The sequence below is a fragment of the Festucalex cinctus genome, chromosome 4 (assembly GCF_051991245.1).
Source record: "Festucalex cinctus isolate MCC-2025b chromosome 4, RoL_Fcin_1.0, whole genome shotgun sequence".
Classification (NCBI taxonomy): domain Eukaryota; kingdom Metazoa; phylum Chordata; class Actinopteri; order Syngnathiformes; family Syngnathidae; genus Festucalex; species Festucalex cinctus.
Genome location: NC_135414.1, coordinates 6880790 through 6906881, shown reverse-complemented (window position 1 = coordinate 6906881; position 26092 = coordinate 6880790). Strand labels below are relative to the sequence as shown.

Here is a 26092-nt window from a genome sequence, read left to right as displayed (position 1 = left end):
CAAACTCCACCCAGGAAGGCCGGAGCCTGGACTCGAACCGGAGTTCTCAGAACTGGGAGGCGGACGTGCTAACCACTCGATCACCGTGCCGCCCATTTATTTATTTATTTATTTATTTATTTTTAATGTCATTTTATTATTATTTTTTTATGTTTTCAACCAGAAGCTTCCTCCCACCTTTCTTAGGGCCAACTGCAGGTTGGTGTTTTTCTGGTGTTGGGCAGTGTTTTGCTTATGCCAAACTAAACCCTCCCAACCTTAATTTAATCACCTTAGCACTTTTTTTTTTTTTTTTTTTGGATTTGGGAGATTTTTGATATTGTACGATGGAGCCAGGGAATAAATGGTATGTTTGCTAGAAACACAACACTGCTCATATAGCCAAAGGAACACCAAACCTGCAATAGAGCATGGTGGAAGTTGCATCATAAATTGGGGTATTTTTTCTTTAGCTGGATGGAGAGCCTTTGACAAGATGGGGGGAATTATGAACAGTTCAGCATTGCAGTCAGTGTTAACTTCAAATCTACAAACTTCTGCTAAAGAAACAATAAATGTCAGGAAAAGCCTCCTAGAACATCTGAATTTTGAGGGGGAGTTAATCAGAAGCACTCTATATGGATGCAGGTTTGTCCATGATGTGCACACTATTACGATCATTTTTATTTCTTATTAAAATAGTTTTTTATATTAATTGAGCTGCACAAATAATGGTGTAAAACATTTAGAAATTATTCATCTTGTTCTCAGTTTTTTTTCTTTTTACCAACATTTTCATTTTCAAGGGTGTGTAGACTTTTTCTACCCACTGTAGTGTGAGGGAAATCATCCTAAAATGTTTCACATATTTTGAAGCGCATATCCTCTAAATGCAATTTAATAACACTGAATAACATTGCCTCAAGGACAACTGTGCATCTGTAATGAAGGCTGGGATGTACTCGGCAATATGTTGACGTCTGTACCTTTCATTACCCATGTAGCGGACTGCAAAGTGCTCAGCACCTCTGCCTGTGCATAAAGGATTCAAAAGCTACAAAAGTCTCACAGGTATGGGATGGAATGTGAATGTCCACATGTCCACCCGTGTGCCTGGAAGACCCTCCCCAGCCGGTATAGAAAAACACTTACTGTTAATGTAAATAGCAAGGCGGCATAAATCAGGCGCCCGCGCGCAGCCCGGGAGAATATCGTGTAATAGTTATTGCAAAATGAAGTGGCATTGGGATCAATATCCCACTATATCTCACTCTGGCGTAATGGCACCGAGGGAAGCTGGAGGCCAAGGGAGTCCGGTTCCTCCACCCCACCACGGGCCAATAAATCTGCCCGACCTGCAGCCTGCTTATTAAAGTGCATACGCAATTGGCAGCAGCCATCCCAAAATGCAAGCTTACTTACTGACCTGGAGTCAAGGGAATGAATGGATTTACCTGGTCTTAGGGCGGGGGGTTAAGGACTGATTGAGGTTTCAGCTTCCTTTTGCTTGCCGTCATCCCAGTGCACTGCAAAGTGAGACAAAATGTTGGTTGAAGTTCAGTATTAGCGAGGCTAATCTATGTATTTTTTGTAATTTAGCTTGATGTTACAAAGACATTCCTGTTGATGATAGCGTGCTGTATGCCACACAGCTTAGCCTTAGACTCGGCTAGCTTAATGCTAATGCTAAGGCGCTATAACCCTCTTTGCAACACTGAACACAAGCGGGGCAGCAACAGACACATAGCAGACAGACAATTTAACAGTACTGACATTTAAGAGTGACAAATATTAATGCTGAACTGTTTAGCTGAGAAGATTTGAGATGATCAATGAACAGTTATATCCAACTGTCTGTTTTATACTGCCTCCAAGTGGCAAAGGTGGGCACACCAAAAAGAGCAGCACAGCCATTCATTTGAAGCAGTGTGGACAAAAAAATAGTCTAATTCCTTTTAATTGCATTCAATTATGTCATTACTGTATGATTTTGTCCTCATTAAAATACACAGAACGTTTTTGTTGTGTTTGCAGGGAAGGCTTAAACGGATTAACGGCATTTTCATCCATTTCAATTGGAAAAGGTGATTTGACATCATATTAGCTGTTCTGTGATGCCGTTGACTCCATCAAACACAAAGCTAGTCAGGCTAAAATGGCTGTAATTTAAAAAGAGGATACTAGGTAAGACATCAGTTTAAAAAAGTTTAGTAATGCACACTATGGCAATTTCCGGGGCCTTTTAGGGGGATGCTATAGCTCCCCTTGGAATACTAAGACCAAACCTGTATCATCATAGCGGCCTGGAATGCTAACAACCCTCTGACCATGGCGGAGGTCTCCACTCCACTCGCTAGTACTCACTAGTTTACTTTGTCTTTAATTCATCTGATCTTGAGATGCAGTGCTCCAGTGCAACGTAAGCTTTTCAGTTCCCTGAACTTGAGATTAGTCACTAAAATTAAACTATAATGTATTGCTCACCGAGGGAGTCTGGAATGTCATCTGTAATTATTTCTTCACAAATGAAAGAAGAAAGGAAATTATTTTCAAGGTCAGGTTTCCAAGGTTTGAATCTCCATCTGAAAAATGGTGATTAAGTTTTAATACAGAAACCAGATGTATTTGCAATGACCGTAGCAGAATGTCTTTGAGGTGCAGCATTGAAAGCTGCCATTGGATAGTAACAGAGTATACATTGACTCATCTGTAGTTTTACCATGTTAACAAAGTCTGAGTTTGAGGCGCTGTGACCAAAATGAGTTTGGAGGAGGAATACTATGCTCGCCCCACGTGGATATAAAAGGTCTACACACCCCAGCTCAAATGCCTTGCGACCTTTAATCTCAATAACGTCATTGGAGGGAGAAATCTTTCAAAAATATGGTTGCATAAGTGTGCACACCCTCATAACTGGGTATGAGGCTGTGATCAGAATTAGCTAAAAAAATGTGCCTCTGATTAACTTTATAATGTTCAGATGTTCTAGTAGGTTTTCTGACATTTTTAACAAAAAAAAGTGATATTGCCCTTATTTTTCATGTTTTTTTTTTTTTTTAATCACAAAAACCTGGGGTCTTCTCTGGGTACTCCAGTCTCCTCCCACATTCCAAAGACATGCATTGCAGGTTAATTGGGCGCTCCGAATTGTCCCTAGGTGTGCGTGTGAGTGTGGATGGTTGTTCGTCTCTGTGTGCCCTGCGATTGGCTGGCAACCAGTCCAGGGTGTCCCCTGCCTACTGCCCAGAGCCAGCTGAGATAGGCGCCAGAACCCCCCGCGACCCTTGTGAGGAATAAGCGGTCAAGAAAATGGATGGATGGATGGATGGACAAAAACCTGGTATTTAAACAGTGGTATCTACACTTTTTATATCCAATGTATATATTTTGAATAAGATTCAGAATGAAATACGAGAGAATCAGTAGCTTTTATTTCACTTTGTTTGTGGCTTGTCTGTATTTCAAGCACATTATTGCTGTCATTTTCCGGCCCTCGGGTTGCAGTATAACTTAATGAGAAACAACATGCCCCTCAGTTTGAGTGAAATGCATAATAATAATAATAATAATAATAATAATAATAATAATAATAATAATAATAATAATAATAATAATGACTCTCAACCTATTATTCAGATTGTATCCATCCATACGTAAGAATGTGATGCAACCTAGATTCAGCTTTGAGGCAAATATTATTGGCCAGTAAGATGGATGTTGGCATGAGCTTGGGAATTGGAATGTTAGGAAAGTACAATGGGTGGTAAGACCTGTGGTTCACTGCTGTTTTTTTTTTCTTTGCATACAGTCAAGGATATGAGATTTCAGGCTGCATGTCAACAATGATGCACTTCTCTTATGTTTTGCAGGCGTAGGACAGTGAGGGAAGCACTCCTCTGCTTCACGGTTGGTAAGTGCTTCCTTAAAACTTTTTTGTTCTGAGACTTTTTTTTTTGTATAATTTCTACGTTGTCTAATTTCTCCCAAAAAACGTGGAGAAAATATGGATAAATAAACCTATTGTTTCAGATATAGCCTACGGTAATTCATACAGTTCATCCCCTTCCTCAAGTTTGCCCATACTCTACCTTGCAATGCGCAAAATTACAATGGCAATATTGTTTTAATAACATTTTTGGAGTAAATCCAGTCTCCATCCTGAATAATTCATTTTGAAAGACAACCTGTTCAAGTTAGATTCAAGTCTTCTTGTGATTGCAATACACACTAGTTACAACACCGCATAAGACTAACACTACAGTTGGAAATTAACCAAATATTGTACTCAAACATGCTTTTGCTTTAGACTAACATAACTCAAGCAAAAGTGAAAAGTAGTCCTCCAAATAATAACTTGATTAATTAATCAGCTGAAAAGCTCCTCAAGCAATGAGTAACTGGTGAAGAACTTTTATAATTGATTATTTGTAATCAGAGCATTTAATGCCAAATAGACAAAAATCTAAAATTGGAATGTGCAGCTTCAGATATTGCCCAACAATATCACTTTTACCTAAAACAATATTAAATCACATCATCGCTAAAACTGACTTTCTTTACTTACACTCAAGAAACAGCATAATAGGCTCACCCTGCAGAGATTACATAGAAAACTGGAATCTGTTGTAGGCTGAAATATCAACATTTTTAGGCAGACGCAAGACAGCGCATGACATAATATACTACTAATTTTTCATAAACTGTGATCAATGTTTTTCTTCTTAACACAAGCTTAAAAATTGTGTAATATGAAGCATTAAAACTACTTTTGTTACTTAACTCTAATGGCGTAAATGTAGTGTATTACCTATGGCCCTCCTTTGACTAAAGGCGTATTGTGTTTGCATTTTACAGTGGTATAGAACTAAACTGAACCATTCTGAGAGGGGTTTCTAATATATTGTCCCTCTATGCTGTCAAATATTCTCCCTAATGCATGTAAGTGCATGTTTCTATAGTGTTGATATTTCTAATCATGATATTTTGGCTGAGGTATTTAAATATAACAGGCCAATATGTTATATGATGGATAGAACCAATTACATAGTGACATAAATCCACTCAAAATAGCATTTTAAATGAAACTTGGTGGAGCCATGTAACATAAGCCAAGGAAGTCGGCGTTAACATTAAAATGACATAGACCATTTTCGTACATGCCTTTCAATGGATTTCTCTTCTCTGAGTAGACCAAATAAAATTTCTGACATCTTATCAAAAATAGCTGAGTAATGTTCCTACAGTCACATCAAAAAATGTTGATTGTATTGACATATTAGTTTCCTTGATTAGTGTCCTTCTGTTGGGCCAGACAGCCAACATAACATGTTACCACAGGTGTTCGTCTTAACAGGAGCTGATGTATGTAAACGGTATGTAAATGAGATGTAAACAGGACACCCAGACTGACCTGTGGCTTCTGTGTCAATTTGTGACCAGCGGCTGACCCATCATCCTCTTCTAAATGACTTGACAATAGAGCAATGTATTGATCTGGTCGGGCTTCAGGCAAAAGGGTCAAGAGTGTGACAGGCAAGTCTACATCTGCGTTATGTCTGCAGGTGAAATGTAGCATGAGCAGCCCTTGAATGCAATTTCTAATAGTTCCCCTTTATTTTCAGCATCACAATATATTTGAAATAAATAATCAAGAATGTGCTTTAAGGATTGCATTTCACCTGTAATTTGAGAGTTTTCACCAAAATATTTTTATTCATTGTTCAGTTTTAGTATCTGATCATAAAGCAGCCAAGACTGGTAATGCCAAGATACCTTTGTATCTGCTGTTACCCTTCTAAGCAACTACAAAATTCAAGCAGGAGCTACCAAGATTGTTATGTAGCTGCAGAGTTATAGGAAAATAGTGTTACTTTTATTTCCAAAAAATCACACACAAAAAACCACATTGCTAAATTGATTAGGACTTTTTATCTGTAGAGTGCTTTAAATAAAGAGCAAATTGCTTCCACATGTGGCCAGACAAAGCAGATACAATGCAGGGGAATCCCTTTTCCAACCACTAGTTCACCGTATTGCACACTTTAACTTCCCCATGGCTCTCTCTCTCTCTCGCTCTGTCTCGCTCTGCTTCTTTTGGAGTGACCAGCGATAGAGCAACATCTGGAAGGAGCAGCAGTTTTCCTTCACTGTGTTGTTTTTGGGGGGGAGATTGTAGCCCCTGATAATCCGTCTCCCTCCTCATTAAAGGAGCTGAATAAACACAGGCCTCTTCCAGTTGTTCCTATGAATTTCCTCAGCGGGCGTCAGGAGACCTAAGCAGAGGCTACCGGATCAAAGTCGCCGGCAGCCCCGAGTTGCACCCAGAGTGAGATTGTGTTCCGGGGTTGGGCCCATTACCTTGCTCCCCGAGAGCCTCGGAGGCCACTAGGTCACACAGGCAGTCGACTCGCTGGCCGGAGATCAGCAGAGGAGGAGGAAGAAAGGGAAAGCAAAGCAGCAGGAAGGGAAACCAGAGGAAGGCAAACGAGAAAATATGATTAGGCTGGAGGAAAGAAGACTTGTGTACTGGTTGTTAGGACAGTTTAGTCTTGCACAGCAATTACAACAATGTTTTTTCTTATCATAGCTTAAACGTCCTATTTAAATTCATAGTAGGAAAACCCACATTAATTTAACAGCAACTATTCAAACAAACTAACAAGCATGCTGGGTGATGAAGTGCTGACTCCATGAGGGAAAATAGTCCATGATGTCTTTGTAGGAGCTTGTGGATGCTGTGCAGTTCACATTTTTTATTTTTTATTTTTAGAATCAGGGCTGAACTTCTAGCTCTCCCACTATTCATTTTCAAGTAAGGAAATACTCACATTGGTCCAGCAGAATACAGGGTAGGTGAGCACAAGCGTAGTCACATTAGACATAGCTAACCCTTTTGAAGGGTTAGCTATGTCTTGTGCAGAGGTGGGTATCCAGGTCCAGAAAGTAAAAACCTGCCACAGTTTGGCTTTAGCCACAGGTGCATCTAATCAACCAGCAGGTAAACAAGTTACTTACCAATCGGTCAAGTAGTAGTAGTAGTAGTCTCCTGTGACTAAAGCCAAACTGTGGCAGGGTTTTTACTTTCTGGACCTGGATTACCCACCTCTGGTCTTCTGACTACGTTTGTGCTCACCTATCCCGTATTCTGCTGGACCAATGTAAGTATTTCCTTACTTGACAATGGGAGAGCTGGAAGTTGAGCCCTGAAACTAAAAAAAAAAAAAAAAAAAAAAAAAAGTGTGAACTGCACAGCATCCACAAGCTCCTACAAAGATGTCATATGGACTATTTTCCCTCATGGAGTCAGCACTTCATCACCCAGCATGCCTGTTAGTTTGTTTGCTAATTTGGCAAGCAGAAAATAGGATGTGTGACGTGTACCATTGTTTTTTTTGTTTTTTTTTTGTTTTTTTGTGGGTGGCATTTTGACAAAAAAAAGCAGTAGAGCAATTGAGACACCTGTGAACTGTTTAAATAATAATAATCATCATCATAATAATCATAATCATAATAATGCATATCTCCTTTCGTTTAAGACTAAACATTTTGAGGTGGGGAGAGGGTTTACTCATGACACCAAACATACAAGCTCACCTGCGAAACTTTGAGGCAATGTCACATGTAGCTTGAGTTTGCTTGGCCTCATTAATCTTCATTGATTAACAACATGACAGCAGCTGAAAAATGATCTAAGAAGTCCATAGAAACATTTGGTTTGCCAATAAAAAAATAAAAAATAAAATAAAAAAAGTGTCTATACAGCAAGACAATGACCCAAAAGACTGCCAATACAACAAAGGAGTTTATCATCATTTATGATGGACAAGTCAATATCCAGTTTTAAACCCTATTGAGCATGTTATTTACCTGCTAAAAGGGAGACTGAAGGGTTTAATTACTCAAAGCAAACATCATTATACATATATAATGTCAGTGAATTTAATAATTTTCATGTAAAATAAAATATTGTTGTTGCTTGGAGTATTGAGTTGACGAAATTCCTAAATCACTAATAATAACCCATCTTATCACTTTCGCCATCTTGCTGTTCAAGTGCGTGTATGTACTTATGTACTGTATGATTAGATCAGGCACGGTGGCTGACTGGTTAGCATGTCCGCCTCCCAGTGCTGAGGATGCAAGATCGAGTCCAGGCTTGGCCTTCATGGGTGGAGTTTGCATGTTCTCCCCATGCCCGACCGTGCCCGTGTCTGTATGTCACTCAACTAGTGAGTCCACAAGTACACTGATTGCACACCGGGAAAAGACATTGAACCACTTACATTTCCTGGTTAATCCAAGGCTTTAAAAGTTTAGCATATATACAACAATATTTCCTGACATTTTCAGTTGACAAACAACCATCATAAAGATCCCAGGCACACACACATACACGGAGGCTCACCTTGGATATCCTATTGAAAATTCTATTGAGCCTTCAGATTTAAAAAATAAATAAATAAATAAATAAATAAATGCAAAGTTAAAGAGCAATTATAACTACGCAAGAGGAATAAAAAAGTTTTTCACTTAATAATGAGCAGCAAACTGTTTTCCAATCTTATGTTAGATTTCAGGGGAGGGACATTGTGACATCAGCCACAGTAACAATTTGGCTGGCTAAAACAGCACATTTGAGTTAGCCTGGTTTGGTACAAACGTAACAGCAGGAACGCTAACTGTGTCAAACTATCATCATCAAAGTGTGTCAATTCATTTTTGCCTATTAAACTACCTTTTGAAAAGCTGTCCGACAAATCCTTGTAGCATATAGGGCACGTGCTTAACGGCTAGCTACTAGCCACGAGCTCCTAACACTGGGAACAAGTGCCGCATACTACAATATCAGCAGAATTCATTCTTTTTTTTTAGTGCCCTTAAATAGTGATTGAACGTGATTTCTGGAAGATTTTGTGTTGATGTTGGTGGCGACAGTTTGTGACGGCAATTTAAACTTCTACGATGAAACCTTGACCTGGTCAGCGTCCATGTCCAAGTGGAACTTTCATGTCTGGATATGCTGAAGACAGTTGGGCACGTTGGCGGCCATTGTGTCTGACCACACTGGAAGTCGAAGACGTTGAGGACATCTATCTGCTTGCTGCGCTGGTGGCTGGACTGATCCATTGGGAATCAGATCTTTCTGGCATCTTCGTATGCTCAGAGAAATGTGTGGTGGCCAGAAGAATGCAGCAGAAATGGCTACGGTCACTCTGAGCACCATCACTGGTGTGCAAGCCGGCCTATCTAAGGCCTCTGATGATATTTCTCTGGTGAAAAACGACCTACCAGCATCCAACGTTGCCATGACCAGAATGAGAAGAGACATGGCCACAAAACCGCTTGATCTGGAGAGAAAAGCACAACGTGAAACAGCGGCGAACAGGAATCGAGATGAAGATGGATCTGACTGAAGGGTGCCTGGATGCGTGGCTGCCGTTTGTGCTCAGCTGTCTAATGCTACTGGACTGAATCAATCTACATGGAACCCAATCAACATGTGATACACAAATATCATTTGTGAAGACGCACTAATCTAACTATTAACAACTTTATTGGACTGAATCGAATGACACCAAACTCAATCAACTTGATCAACTAACACCACCGGAAAGATGAATTGATGGAAATATTAACGTAAAATCATCCACAGCTAACTTTTAATGAACAATTTGCTTGATCTTTTGCGTCCTAGTAGAGTATGGGGACGGAATTCAATAAGCCTTGACTTCTTCCTGTCAGCCCTTTTTTTTTTCGGGTATTTTATATGTTGGAATTGTATGATGAAATGTTCAAATTGTCACAATGATGTCCAAAAGGAAAAATGAACAAAATAAACCAAACCAAACCAAACCGAGCTCCAACTTCCAGTCCAGGAAGACGAGTCAAGTCAGCTGCCACACCACCACGTGTTGTTGCAAACAACTTTTTAGCACTAATGTCCTCTTATTACTGTATTTGGGAAGATTTTATTAGTATATCTGAATAAAACATGTTTGCATTGGACATTTAGCTGCATTTTATTGAGGTATACATTTAAAAATACAATAATAATTCATCAAAATGTTAATACATATCCCGATATTTAAACTGGACTGGCAAATTGCCGCTGTTGTCAAATCCAGCTTTTTTCATCTTAGGTAACTAAGGTAAAAAATCTATCTCAGCAGCACTTAGAAACGGTAATCCATGTCTTTGTTACATCTTGGCTGGATTCCTGTAATGCACTTTACTTTGGAATCAGCCAGTCCTCTCTCAATCGTCTCCAGCTTGTCCAAAATGCTGCTGCTCGTCTCCTTACTGGTGCCCGGAAGAGGGAACACATAACCCCTATTCTGGCCTCTCTTCACTGGCTGCCCGTGAAATTTTCTTCTATTTTGTTTTCAAATCTCTAAATGGTCTTGCCCCACCTTATCTCGCTGAGCTCTTGCACCCCTCCACACCTGCCCGGTGCCTCAGGTCAGCAGACCAGACTCAATTGGCGGTACCGAGGGCCAAGTGGAGGCTTAGAGGAGATCGAGCCTTTGCTGTTGCCGGTCCCTCCCTTTGGAACCCTTCCACTATTAGGCAATCCCCCTCTTTATCCTCTTTTAAAACATGTCTTAAAACACATCTGTATTCTTTGGCTTTTAGCACACCATGAGACTTGTTCCTGGTGTTTTGTGGTGTATGAGTTTGATGTTTAGTCTACTTATTTATTTATTTATTCACTTGCCTATTTCTTATTAATTTACTGATGTAAATGTATTTACTTCTAAAAAAAAAAAAAAAAAAAAAACTTGTATACGCACTTCAAAATGTTTGTTTTGTTACCTTTACTGCACAACCAATATTTATATTTATGTACAGCACTTTGTATACAGTAATGACTGTTCTTAAAGCGCTTTATAAATAAACTTGAGTTGAGTTAAGTTGCGATATTTACATGAAAAGGAAGCTCAAGTATCCTAAAGGAAAGACAGCTAAACCACCAATCCTGCTTTACCATTTACACATGCTGAAACATGGTTGTCTCTATTTGACAAGCTCAGAATAAGAATTGATCACACACACACACGCACACACACCAAATATTAAATAGTGAAAGTAATTAACTTATCTGGCTTGCTGTACGATAGGTAGGGATGTGCTTGGAAATGACCATCGTGTTTGTAGGATTGTTAATGTCCACAGTGCGTGTGTGCGTGCATGTGCGTATAAATGGCCCTGTGGTCGTCATCAGGCTCCCATCAGCCCCTCCATTAGTTACTGAGCTGCGGGTCTGTGCTGGGGCCCACCTGCCTTGAATACAGATTAGGAGAGGAGAGTATCAGCTGCAAACACAATGAAGACAAACACACGCTCAGAACTGATACAATTAATGTATGATGCATTGACTTCATTTATTACGCCCTCCTAAAAAGAATAATTGCGTTGTGTACACCAAAGTGAGTGAAATGCTGCATCAGAGTCACAAAATAACAGTTGATTCAGAATATTTCCTCCGGTCGTGAAAAGCACACAGACACGCGAGTACTTCATCCGGCAGCTGGCGGAACATCATAGCTTACACACTCTGAAATAACGTCACCCGCCGGACGGTACACACACCGGCGGCCCCGCACAAAAGCAAACATGGTCGCCGACTCCGCTCGTCCTCTCGGAGCCTCGGACCCGCACGCTCGTGACGAGAAATCTGCAGGCAGTCATTACAGCGAGTCGAGCAAACATACCGCAGCCATGCTCGCTCAAAATGTTTTCGCACGTCCCACTGTTGTGTTGATGCGTGCGTGCGCTGACAAGCATACAGACACAAGGATAAAATGTGTCCATTTATTACATCAGTAGTTGTACAAATTAAAAAACAAATTAACAAAATATTCTAATTGCAATTTTTCACCCTCAATATTGCGATTACAATTTAATATGAATTATTATTGTCAAGGTCCTCTTGCCATGTTTTTTTTGTTTTATGATAAACACAAGCAATAAATTAATCTGTATAACAATAAACAATATCAGATATATTATACAGAAGTGTTTTGATCTTAGGTTAGGCTTATGCTAAAATAAAGGTAAGACAGCTGTTAGCTCACTACACATTTTAGCTTGCAGTCTTTTAGGTGTTCATTAGGACTTGTGGTCTAAACATAAAATAAATCAGATTATAACAACATTACAAACAAGCTTTATCACTTCAAATGCTAATGTTTTTCTTTGAAACATGTGGACTGCACTTCTTAACCACTGAACTCATCCAGGCACCATATAAAAGAATACAAAAAAAAATAAAAATGTAGATACAGGCACACATGAAAAATAAAGTCTACCAACCGAACAATTGGACTATATTTCTTATTTCGGCACAATAGAATACTTGATTGCTTTTACAATTTAAATGAACATGTTACATAACATGGAGTATATTGCCATACCGTCATAACAAGCCATTACCATACGTGCCCCAACTTTGCCTATTTCTCTGTCTTCCTTTTGTGAAATATTTGATATATTTTCTTTCTAAACGCTAAACACAGAAAAGTAAATAAATAAATATGACAAATAATCTCTGGGTTAACACAGGGGCTGAAATGTGCAAAAATAGCATTTTCAAGGAGATTTTTCATTTTCTTTCACAATAAATCGCTTAAAAAAAGAAGCAGGAAAGCATTTTTTGTGTTGAAAAAATGTATTAACTTACTTTAACTACAAACATTCATTGCTGTAGTTATATAAACACAAAACAACAGATTGAAAAAAGGGGATCTTGAGGACAATATTTTTAAAATGCAGCTATGATTACATATGCTAGCTGTTTACTGTAAATCCGAATATAATGGTGCCTTGAAAAACGAGTTACCCAACTTTCAAACTGTCACATGGCCAAATTTTTTTTATTTTTTGCTATTACTCGTGAGCAAAAATGTGAGATATAAGCACCGTATGATAGCAGTGAACTCGTCTCAACTCAATTCAGTGAAAAATTATTTTTTTTAAAAAAAGGCTTCAATCTGTTAAATGCCACTCCCAGTTGGTTTACTATCAAATGAAACACACAATAAAACCAACAGAATTGCACGTATTTGAAATGAGCAACATGTTTTTGCTTTGCCTTAGGAAATTCGGTTTAGCTTACTGCTAACAAACAAATTTTTTTATACAAATGAAAATCTTGACTTCGTTGTAATGGCTTAAAGCGTGTTTATTTTACAAATTTTCTGACTTTTAAAAATGTAGATTTTTTTTGTAATCTTAGACAAAATCCTTTTAAATTTCTACCAAAATGTTCAGGGAGCTCCTAAGGTTATGAGTATGTCTGAAAACGTTAAATGGAAACTGAAACAAGTAAATACCTTAGCTCTCTATAGTTTTCGACAGTAAATGTTGTTTTACAAAATTAAAAAATACTTGAAATCTTAAACTTCCACATTTCAGATGGTTCAGAATGTTTCCAGCGTCAGCAGCAACTCTTCTTATAAAGTTGACTGAATATTTAAATAAATGGTTCCCTGAGATTACAATGATTTTAAATCTACTTTTTATTGGCCTTCAGATTTAAAAAGAAAGAGACCGATACCGATATTCTTCAAAATACCCAATATCAGCGCCTTATCCCTAATCAATGAAAAACAACAACAACAACAACAACAACAACAACAACGGAAAGTTGCACAAGTGTGCACACACTCTTATAACGTGAATGTTCAACCTGTCAATCTCCCAAATGTGAAAATGTGTGAATTTCCCATTTGGATGAATAAAGTATCTTATGTATCTGTCTATGCATCTATCTAAAGAGGAAAGTGTACACTAATGTTAGTGTGTCCCTCTGACAGTACACGGGGGCCCATAGGAGACCTGAGTCAAGGGACCTCTTTTCAGCCCCCCTTCCCCAAAACATTACTTTTCCATTTTAAGTCACCTAGCTTCTATTTCCTCCAATAAAAACTAATAAGCTTTCCTGTTGGAAATCACGGCCGCTCTTGAGTGCTCGAGCTCAGGCCTGGCTCGATGGCCTGTAATTGCGGTCCGCAAGTCCCATTTTAGTTTTTTTTTTTTTTTTTTTTTTTGCAGGGTTTTGGATTTGACACCCCAACCCCCCCCCTCTTCTTGGTCCTGTGTGCTTTGGGGCTGATTGCCTGCGGCGCATGCCCCACACTCAGTAATCAGACAGGAGCTGGAGAGGGGGCAAAACAGCAACTCAAGGACCTTTTATAATTGGGAGGGATTTGGAGGGCAGTCGGACTTTACATTTGGTGGCGGAAATGGCCGTGGCCGTGTTTGGGCTGGGGAAGGGGAGGGGGCAACATAGGTGGCAAAAGCCTCCATTTAAATCAAGTCATCCATCATAATGCATCTGTGAGTAGGCCGCATGTACGTTCTTGCAACAATGAAAATCAACATAAGTGGTTCACATATTGTGAGATAAAAGGACATGATTTCAAACCATATAGAAGCGTTAGTCACTCCAAGTTATAACATACTGCATTTAGTGCCCCTTTTAGAGGCTTTTTGTTGTCTGTCTCTTCTTGCTACTAATTTTATGTAATTTTCTACATTATGTAGGTTCCCATAGTATTTATCATCACATTTATTACATTACACCTTGTTCTAAATGATAAATACATCTGCCATGTTCAGATTTTAGTCGTGCTAGACAAAAAATAAAAATAAAATCAAAGCTTTTTCTAATATTTTGCAGTGATAGGTAGTTGAGTAACACCACTAATACCTATCTGACAGTGTCATTTAAATGTGAGCATTATTATCTTTGTAGAGTCACAATTATTGATAGTTGCGTTCATTAGATTATGCAATATACAGTACCTAATGTTTAAGCAGTGAGGGTAATTAGCTGCTTGTCCAGCTTTGCAGATGAAACATGGCACTAATTGATTTTCTGTTTAAATTCAATTTCAAACCCTGCTGTAATCCTTAATATTTGCAAATCACTCCCTGGGGTCTAATACATTGACCAGTTTGACTGTGACAATTGTTGGTTAGCTTACTAAAGAGAATAGAAGAGAAGAGAAGAGAAGAGAAGAGAAGAGAAGAGAAGAGAAGAGAAGAGAAGAGAAGAGAAGAGAAGAGAAGAGAAGAGAAGAGAAAAGAGAAGAGAAGAGAAGAGAAGAGAAGAGAAGAGAAGAGAAGAGAAGAGAAGAGAAGAGAAGAGAAGAGAAGAGAAAAGAACAAAAACAAATGTTAATGTTAATATGATGTAAGATGTCAATAAATACCAGTTTGATACACACATTTGCTCAGTTTACCTTGAATAATGTTATCATGAATCAGTATGGTGTTAATCATTAATGATATTCATTCATGTGAAGAAATTGATCATATTTGATTTCTCACAAAAAATAGGAAAAGCTTAAATATCATATGCAACACTTAATTTCTGTAAATCTCCTCAAGCGCTTACAATTTCAAATGACGACTTCTACAGCATTCCTAGGCAATCACAATGTCCCATCACTGGCGAGCTAGCTTTCGAACAGGCCCGTCGTCTGCTCATGTGGTCCTTGCGGGCTACCACATCGGCGACGCCAGCAGGGTTGAGAAGAATTTCATTGTTGTGAAAACCGCTTTGGAAAAATGATTGCGATGACCTTCCTATAGGATGAATCCACATTGGCTTGTTGATAAATGAAACCAACCTCCCATGTGCTCCATCTGTGCGTTGCTGTTTTTGTGCTTCAGAGAATAACTGCAATGTTGGTGTGCACACTTTCTTAATTGCATTAAGAGGATGACGCACTTTCTTACTCTGTTTAAGCTCACTTTAATTGCCTGTGAATGGTGCACTGGGGAAGCGGGGACTGAAGGCACAATGTGGACATGCAATTAGCTATCTTTCCTAAGCTGCTTTGGGGGGGGCTGCGGAAATGCGAGCGAGGGCTCCAATTCATGGAGGAATTTGACACACGAGGTGGCAACAAATGCTATTTTGTGCTGGCATCTTCATGGACTGACATTTTATTCATTAAAGAGTCATACATTGCAGGAAGGCAAGACAGAGAGAAGTGGTCAAAGGGAGCGAACGGCTGTGATAAAAAGCCGTAGACGGTGGCGAGATAGAGGTGAGGCGCAAATAAGAAATGAAGACGGAGGCAGCGAGCTAAGAGTGATTGAGGGAGATCACAGCGGAGACGCATGTGCGAGCCCTGGCAAAATGTCACTTTAGTTGTGAACGAGTGCCGCAGCGATGACAATACGTCTCCAGGAAGCATCCGACATCCGGCTGGATCTGGGAATTGCACCCATTTTACATATTTCACCTAAAGTGACATATCAAGTGGAGCACGTGTGGGACGCTGCCAGCTGCGAAAGCGTTGGAAAAATAACCCCGGCACTCCTTCATTTGGCCATGTCGTAAAATGGACCATTTTATCGTTTTTCGACATAAACGTTTTTACATCCCTTCCCTGATTATAATGACGGGTCTGCAGTCCATAAAACCGTTAGACTTTATAAATATTCATTTTTTTTACTACATATTTTTCCACGTGTCTGATGTGGAATGACCATGATCACATAAGTAGCTCTTAAAACACGCTATTAGTTTATGATCCTTTATCCAGATTGGATAGGGCTGTGCAAGCATGTTACATGTATATCACTTTCTAAGCATTAAGTAGCTGACGTCATGCATTAGCTTAATGGCATTGTTGCATATAGCAGATTTTAATAGCACACAATGCAATAGTTACAGCGCACCAAACTACTAGTATAGTAGCACTTGCCCCTCCTTCTCTGTGTCGCTTTTTCTTTGCTCACCCCCCCTTTTCACCCCCCCCCCCCCCAAAAAAAATAAATAAATAAAAAATAAAAAATAAAAAATAAATAAATAAATACTCCTTCGCCCCATCTTGGACCACCTCTCCCTGGCCCTGATGTCTCTCCTCTTCTCCCCCTCCCTCTCTTTTTTTTTTTTTCATTTAATAGTGGACCTCAGAGCGGTTGCCATGTCGACCAGCCAGCATATTACTATGGCAACCGGTCTGAGCGAGACAAGGCTGCTGATTAGGGAGAGATGTCTAGTGTAGCCTGGCCAGTGGAGGGAGGGGAGAAAAAAAAGGGATGGGGGGTACTGGTGTTGGGGTGCTGGAGGGGGATTGAATATTATAGAGCTGCATATTGTCTCTGGCGTATGTATGTGGATTGTCCATGCTTGCATTTAAAACCACAGCCACATAATTTTTCTCTGCTAGCTTAATGCTAACACGCTATACAAAACACTATACAAGCAATAAATTGAGCAACACATTTGAGTGCAAAAGGTGCATCAACACATGTAGACAGACAATGTAGCAATGTTCAGTGTCATATTTTCTTTATCATCAGTTAAAAATGACACATTTCACTGCAGTTTACAGAGACACCGACAGTAGTGGTGAAAGTCTTCTTCGTTTGTGTCTTCATTACATGACTGTATTCTACTGACTCCTGGTAGCCAAGTCACACACATTAGAGCACATCACACTTAATGATACACAAAGTGTTTAATTCCTTTACATTTTATTCAATTATGTTATTGAATTATGTTTTATGAAGTAAATCTGAGTAGTATATTGCCTATTAAAATCATTTTTTTCGTGGAGAGATTAGAACAGATTAATGGCATTTTCCATTCATTTCAATGGTGAAAAATGATTGAGATGATGGAGCTTTTGCTGCTTTTGAACATATCATATGTATCATGTTATGACATCTGAAGGACAGAGTGGGATTTTTTTTTTTTTAATTGCACCCTCCTACAGGAACACTAATGAACATGGCAGAGGATGCCACAGACCTCCCAGATCCATCAGAGAAACTAATTACAAAGATCAAATTAAAGAGAGAGCGAGGGGGGAGGTATTGGGGTGTTGGTGGGGGGCTTCTCCTCTCACCAATGGCCCAGTCAAGCCGTCAGCTCATTGAAGATAGTAATTATAGCTTATTTATTATTTATCCTTGCACTAAATAAGAGTGCAATATTTCAATAACAATAATAAGTGCAGATAAAAAGCCAGCACAAACTACAGACTTACTAATTGCAGCGCTTTGGAGATTAAACGGCTGGAAAAAGTGTTGTTATTTACTTATTCATAACATCCAACATAGGCGCATAGCAATGCACACAGCAAATTAGGTTTTCCTTGTGAGAACTCCCTGGTGGGCATAATCCTCAGCAAAACCCGGATGCCATCTCTCCTTTATCAAGTGTTTTTTTTTTTTTTGACCGTGTCTCTAGCACTGGGCAGACATTTAATGGCCCGCTCTTTTTTTCTTTCTTTTTTTTTTTTTTTTCTTTTGATGAGGTCTCATTAGACTGAGAACGTAGTGTCATATCTTGGAGGGATTAGTCACAAAAATACAAAACATTTGACCTAAAACATTGATTGGTTTCACACTGATTCTCAAACAAAAAGTGCAGAAAATTGTCTTTGTCTTATGAAAAGGAACAGTGACTTCGATGTGATGTTTTTGTGATAATGTATAAAAGTATATATACAAAAAAAGACAGAGAAAGGCCTTTTGATGGCAAAATAGTTGTTTACTGACATACAACTAAGTAATGCTCCATGAGTGATGTTTTATTGACTCACTGCATTTCCCGAGTTGAACATTCTTTTTGCCTTTTTGTGGCCTTGTTACCTGGCATTTGTCATTCCAAACTGTGACTTCTTTTCTCAAGACTGCGACACATACTTTGTACCACCTACTGTGACACATCTGCTGTTTATTCCATTCAGTGACATACAAGTGTCAAGTGCCTGAACTCGTATAAATGGCTCATCATTTGGTGCCATGTGTGGATATGTGTTGACAATCACCACGCTAACGTGTAATCAGCGCACTTCGCAGGAAGTGACATACTGTGTCTAAAGTATTGTATGGCTGAATGATGCATTGTGATTCTTAAGTCAGCATCATCACATATCTTTTGTGGGTCATCATAATTAGCAAATATTTGCAAATCATGTCCAGGGTTCGGCTGAAACTTGGATTAAAAGCGGAATCCAACCACCCAAAAGTGCAACCCCAAAAGTCTAAATACTGTATTTTGGTTAATATTGTGTTAATGGAATATGAGCTAAGCAGCAAAATCCAGCAGTTTTTAATCAACATCAGAAGGCGGCTATCTTGCCACTTGCTGTCAACTTAACATGTTGCTGAGGTCTCAGGTAAAAAACAATGACAGATCTTCAGAAAACAGGTGAACTCTGATTGGTCATTGTCTGAGCCCTCAGCAACTGTCTTCAATCAACAGCAAGTGGCAAAATGGCCGCCCCGTTAGATTGATAAAAAACTGCTGGATTTTGCTGCATAACTCATTTTCCACAAATGTAAAAATGTCATGCTGAGACTTGTGAGGCCGCATATAACAAATTATTGGTTGACTTCTACTTTAAATAGTGTACACACCTCTGTTTAAATTCCATATTTATGTAATGTGAAAAAAATACAGACAAATCATTTAAAAAAAAACTTGAAAACTTTAATGTGACCTATAACCTGTACAACTCATCGGAATAAAATCACATTTTTATCTCTTATGTAAGCAACTGCAAGCGTGCACAACCTATTATAACTGAAATGTGGCTGTGCACAGAATTCACCAATCACTTTCAAACTTGTGTTAAATGGAAGTTGGAACACACCTGATGCTATTTAAAGTGCCTCTGGTGAACCCCAAATAGTTCAGCTCTTCTAGTAGGCTTTTCCTGACATTTGTTATTGATTGTTGCTGTCTAGCATAAGCCTGAAGGTTCTGTTTACTGGCTGCGATTTCAAACTGTTTCTAATTATGTTCACCTTATTTAATGCCACATTTCCAGCTGAAGAAGAAAAAAAAAACAACAGCCCTAAAGCATGATGAGTTGTACAGGTCACGTTAATAGTCGGAAAAAGTTTTTGTTTTGTTTTTTTTAATTGTGGTCTTTTTTTAAACACAAAAACCTGTCATTTGAACAGGGGTGTGTCGACTTTTTATATCCACTTTATGTTAATATGGCAATCATCAGCCTCACCTTCCCCTAAGATGAACTCTTAAGGCACCTCATTATAAGACTGCCAGTTCTTGGCCTCACCGGCTGTGGCGGAGGTGAAGAATATCACATCATCATAAAGTGGAGATGGCATTACACTCGTCACAAATTATAGATGAATTTTAGTGTGTGGTGGCAGGCCTGGCAGGCGAGTGCTTCACTTAAGTAACTCTCAGGGTCTGCAATACCCCTTCAGCCTTCCAACGGAAGAACATTGAGCGTGAGCATTATATCATGCTAAAGATGTATTGTTTATGGGGGAAAAAAATAAAAGCTAATAATTTTACCTACAAACAAATTTTACCTCAGCTTACAAGGCTGCGTATGTAATGAAAAACATCCTTATTTATTTGCCAATACAGGTAGCACTTATTATACTTGATGCTAATCTAGTTCGCCTTGGCTGAATGTCTTTTGTGCATACAGTACATCTTTGAACAAAGGTGTAACACTGTCATGTGTCTTATTGCAGTACAGTATTATGTTCCTATCAGTGCCTTTGTCCTTGAATCTCAAAGGATTCTTGCTAATATACTTATATTAGGCCAATCAAGCAGCTGCAGACAGTCTAATTGAATAGTCAATACCTGGAAGAATAGTAAGCAACGTTTAGAGACGTCTATATTTGTGTAAATGGAGTTTTTCCTCGCCGCTGTGCTCAAGAATATTTCATCTCATGCAATCTAAGGCTTGGTGCATTCTTAATAATAATTATTAAGTTGACTTCATGCATAAATATGTTCAGTCAAGCGGTGACCTTGCAGCCGGTGACCTTTGGAGACAGAGGCTTTGTGTCCTCTCTGCTGTTGGTTTGTGTTTTAACATCTACCAGTTCTATTTTTAAACCATGAAATCAGACTAGTTGGAAAAGGAGGTTAAAAGACCTAACAGCTAAAATGGGACATGACAGACAGAGCTATTGATTTTATTGATTGATTCCACTTGGATGCTTGCAGTTTGGTCTAAGCTCATAAAGACTCGTGGAATTTGTCAGTAAGTCCCCACGGATATCTGTACTGTGGTATGCAAATGGCAAAAAAATATCCCGAGTCTCTCAAGAGCAGAGGACATTTTTGGTGTGCAGATTCAGATCTTTTTAATTGTTGTCTTGTAGTTTGCTTTCAATACTCCCACTCAGTTGAAACAAAATATATTGGAACGGACTTTGTAAGAATCTTGGATTGAAGACTTGTGCACAAAACCACACTAATATATGCACCATGGAGCAAAGTTGGCCTAAGTAACCTGACCAGTCAGTTTGGTCCACAGTTGTGTGTTCAACTTTAACCAATGGATCTGAACAGAAAAAGAAATATGAACTAGGCCGTTAGGTCATTGTGACCTTCCTTGACTTTCCTTAGCTATCACAGTCTTAGCACATGTACTTGTTGAATCCAGGTAATACCGTGGAGTCACACATTATCAAATGGGATAGCAAAGAGATATATACAAATACAAGCACCCATTTTGGATAGATTAGCCCTTCTTCCGCATCTGTCATATAAGGCTCCACGGTTGTGTGTCGATCTCTCTGGCATCCATTAAATAGTTCAACTGTAAATAAACAGCCCTCTGGTAGTTGCTGTTTGTGTAACGACCATTAAATGTAAAAGAGCAAGTGAAAGTTTCCTCAGTACCTTTCAAGTGGTTACCTAACAAGGAGTCAAACCCAGGCCTCAGCACTGAGAGTGCCGAATCCTAACCACTAGTCCACCAGTTATATCTGATGCCATCTGTGTCTGTTGTACTGTAGTATGTGTGACTGCGTGTGGCTAAAAGGCAGGGCCCCTGCCTGGTGAGTGCCGTGGGTGTCAGCAAATGAAAGTGTAGAATTAGCTGATAACTGTCTGCATGTTGAGTGACTCAGTGCGAGTTGTGGTCATCAGCAGCTTGTCAAGTGTTTTCCACTTTCTTCATAAACTGTGAGGTAATATCATTTGTTATTAGTTCAAAACACAGATACAGGACATCTTCAGTAAAGTGGTAGTTGGGAAGTGCTCTCCAATGCACAGTCCACAACGCATATTATGCACTGAGCACGAGATGATTATTTTGTGTTTGTTTTGTCTGAACAATTTGACACTAGCCGATAAGCCAGGAGGGAGGAATCTACCGCTGTGTTCTTAACGGAAGTCTGCACTTCTCTAAGTGCTCTTGGTCTTAATGCAAATGCTCCACATGAGTGGACACGCGTGGCCATTTTTACGCGATAACACAGCCAAACACGTCGGCCAACACACTCACACAAGCGCGCGCGCTGACCGGCTCACACCCCCTCGGGGCTGTGGACCAGCGTTTGAGCGATGTCTCCCCAGGGGGCTGATATTTTATAGTTTGTGTCCATCAGTGGCATAGCCCGGGGCGCCAGGGTTGACAGTAAGTGCTCTCAACACCGGCGACACTGATTCATCTGCGCTATGACACAGATGAGAAAGAGTGGGGGAGGGTGGGCCGTGGATGGGGTGGGGTGCGGACGCATATTCTGTTTACTATCACTACATGGTGAACTGAACTCCAAACTGCCTTCTGTTCATTGGCGGGTTCATGGGCGTTCAACAGACAGACAGACAGCCATGCGACAATTTTGCGGCGTAAATAAGGGAGCTCCTATCTAACATGGCGTTTCAATTTTTCACCCGCTACCTCACCATGTGCACTCGTGAACCATTTCTACATATATAGCAGGAGGTTACCGGTGAACCCAAGCCTTCTACATGTGCATACTAAGCAATCAATGTGTCACCTCTTCCTGACAATCCTTTTTTTTTTTTCGCGTTCATTTTTCCTTGTCAGCAGAAGGTAATTTGCTGTATTGTGATTCACTTCTAAAACTTGGTGACGGGGGTGTCTGCTAATGCGCTAGCCCCCGCTGCAACCACCCCCAATATGGGAGCATCACCCACAATATGAAAATAAATAAATAAATAAAAAACTCCCAACCCCCATCCAATCTCCAACCGACGGCACCCCGCACCCCGGCTCCTCCTTTCCAGACCGAGCCCGACGTAGCTGAAGCCGAGGCGGGCTGCTAAATTAGATAAGCAGGGCTGTAGCACAGCGCCCCTGATTAATAAAAGATGCAGTGCTCCCTGGGGATGGCCCCTCCGAGGGCCCGGCAGAATCCTACCTCAGACAATGAAGCCGGCTCTCCCACAATGAACAGGAAATGGAGAAAATGAACCAATCATGGAAATATAACATTTAAAACAGTACTAGCCTGAGACCCTCTGTAACATTACACATGCAGCATAATAGATAATAATGCATGCTAAAGGTGCAGAAAGAGAAGAAAAATGTTAATATATTCACTTATTTTGGAAGCGTAGCCCGCTGTTGACATGTGTTGGATAGAACTACCAAGTTCCTGCTGTTTGAGGACAGGAAGAAATTTGCATGTCTGTTCGCTACTTCAAATTCATGGCCAGTTTTTTTTTTTTTTTTTTATATGGCTCAGTAACATTCCCAATATACATTTAACATTAATTTTCCTGATCAAGGTGCACATTTTAAGCAATAAATAATCCCCCTTTCACCCATACGATTTTTCAACACAAGAGCAGTAATACATAATCTGCTCATACGTTGAAATTAATGCTCAGTTTTGACAGAGAGATATGAACATTACATTTATTAATATAGTTGTGGTTTGCAGTGGTGTAGAACTGCACCATATCATTTTGAAAGGTGCTTCTTCATATTTACCTTATTTATAATTTCATTTATTTATTCACCATATACAGCAAACATGCGGTAGAGGGACAGTATCTTAGAGACTCTCAGTATGACCAACTGCAGTTTTCCAACACTGCAACAATACTGTACAGTGTTAAATTAGTTCATCACTGGTGTCAATTTGAACAGAGTAATTTTAGATGATTAATAATTAGATTTAACCTTTGTAGTCAGAAATTGAATTGTGTGTTTTGTTTATTCAGCAAGCACATGTATAGATTCCTTCCATTTGGAATATGTATTATCAATTTAAAATATATAATGCAGGTAACGTTAAATGGCCATGTCGCCTGTTTGACTTTTTTAACATATAACAAACCTTCAAATGTGAATTATTTAAAATATCTTTGATTGATTGTTTCATTAGTTCTAATTATGATCAATACCACTATTTTTCAGACCGATACCAGTATGAGTACTCAACTCTTGAGTAGTCACAAATACAGTACCATGTTCTGATACCACGAGTACTTTTTTGATATGTAAAATTTCCCCAGAAAATAACAATGATCTATCTCTATCTTATCTATATCCCAATATAGCATTTTTCCTTAATGTCATGATTGATGACAATTTTCAATTATTCAAATTTTACTTGTTTTAAAAAATATATGCAAATTATGACAATACTATGAGGTCTGTCATCAAAGTTCCACAACTGGTGCCACTAAATGCAGTATTTCAGTCCCAAACTCCAAGTTTTCCCCTTTCAAAATAAACTTTTTTTTTTTTTTTTAAACAGCATGTCAACAACGAGATCATGAGGCGAGAGTTATGGCAGGACTCATAGAACTGCTTCACCATGACAATGTCATGAGCATCTGACAGTTCCTGGACAATGCTGAAGCAACCTCTCTACTCACCGAACCTGGCATCATGTATTTTTTATTTTTTTTTTTCATCTCTTTCCCATCAAGATGGCCGTGAAGGAAGTTGAAGCGCATGAAGGCATTGCAGAAGGCTCCGGAAAGTACGTTAGACTCCAGTATGATTTGTTCAGAAGTTGAAAACTTGTAGTTTGGGTTTGAAATCACAGAGCTTAATGGACAGGATGCATATTTTTATTGCTGAGGGAATTGTAGCATTTAATCCACAATAACTCTACTTTCTCTCACCTGACAATAAAAATGTAATATGTTACATGTGTTCTGTAATTAAGGCCAATTTCTGCTAATTACCTGACTAAAAATATTGATGACTGAAACACAATTTTATTAGCTGAGGTACATAATTGAAATAACTGTGAAGTGTTTTTTTTTTTTTTTTTGTTTGAAATATGCTCACAGATGTCACTTCAACCCTCCATCAGCCCCATTAACATTCATCCCATAATTGACTTTGTTTACCACCGGGGTATTTTCCCTCTCGCTATCCATGTTCAGAATGCCAGCAATGAGCCAGTTGCCTGTGGAGACCAACAACATGAACGTGATATAATCACCCACCTCACCTGCTCACGTGATTCTACTCTACAAATGCATTCAGAGAAACCCGCTTGCCCAACAAATGGTTCACCGGTTCACAATCTGAGAGAGACAGTAGTCGTGAATAATCAAGATGAATCACTTTACATGTATATGCCTGAATGCAGTCACATGACTTAAGGAGGAGCATTTCTCCTTTGTACGTGGTGCTCCTTTGTAGCGAACGCCAAGATGTATTATCTTGAAATAACTCGCACCTGCTTCTGCCTGCGAACAATAGCAAGACGCTTCTAATTTTCTGCAAGATAATGCTTGTCATATTGAGATGGAAAAAGGTCAAGGGTTAGCCTGTAAGATTCTGATTGGTTTTGAGCAGCACGCGCCCTTCCCTGAGATAAAGCGGACAGCGATATTTTAATTTACGGCACCGTTCCTCAAGACTGCACAGCGATTTTAGGCAACAGTTCAGCGAGGAGGTGTACAGTCGTGTGATGATTAGAGAGCATCTAACAGCCAGCTCTCGACACAAAAATGTTGCTGATAAAATCTTGCATCAGACAATTTTTTTCTGTCTTTGCTTTTTAGCCGTTCAGTTCTCTCCTTACCACTCCAACCTACAAAGATTGATGGCTTTTCTATATGCATGTGTATAAGCTGTGCACATGAAGTTGAACCTGTGTTTGACCTCCATCTGCTCCCAGCTATTGGAACATTTGCCACAGGAAAATGTATTTCCAATTCAAGTAGATAGTGGCAATTAGAACGCAGCGCAATTCTGCTCTATTCTCCAGCCTCCATATGACATTAGAGTCAGTTTAATTTGTTCCGTGACACGCTTGTAACACAAATCATTTGTATCTCAAATCATCTTTCCCCAATTAAATGAAAGGCAAAGTCATTAATCTGTTCCAGCCTCTGGTGGGGGTGTTTTTTTAATGAGGAAAA

General features: G+C 39.4%; 1 protein-coding gene across 6 annotated transcripts in view; it reads left to right on the top strand.

Annotated features, from left to right (window-relative positions):
• Positions 1 to 26092, top strand: part of zfhx3b (zinc finger homeobox 3b) — a 298790-nt gene that overhangs the window by 58056 nt on the left and 214642 nt on the right. For 5 of the 6 annotated variants that reach the window (XM_077518499.1, XM_077518498.1, XM_077518492.1 and 2 more), the window contains exon 2: positions 3849 to 3889. The gene's annotated coding sequence lies outside the window, so the exon portion shown is untranslated. Of the gene's footprint in view, positions 1 to 3848; positions 3890 to 24640; positions 24694 to 26092 lie in introns of all 6 variants that reach the window. The other variant, XM_077518496.1, reaches the window with a different exon arrangement.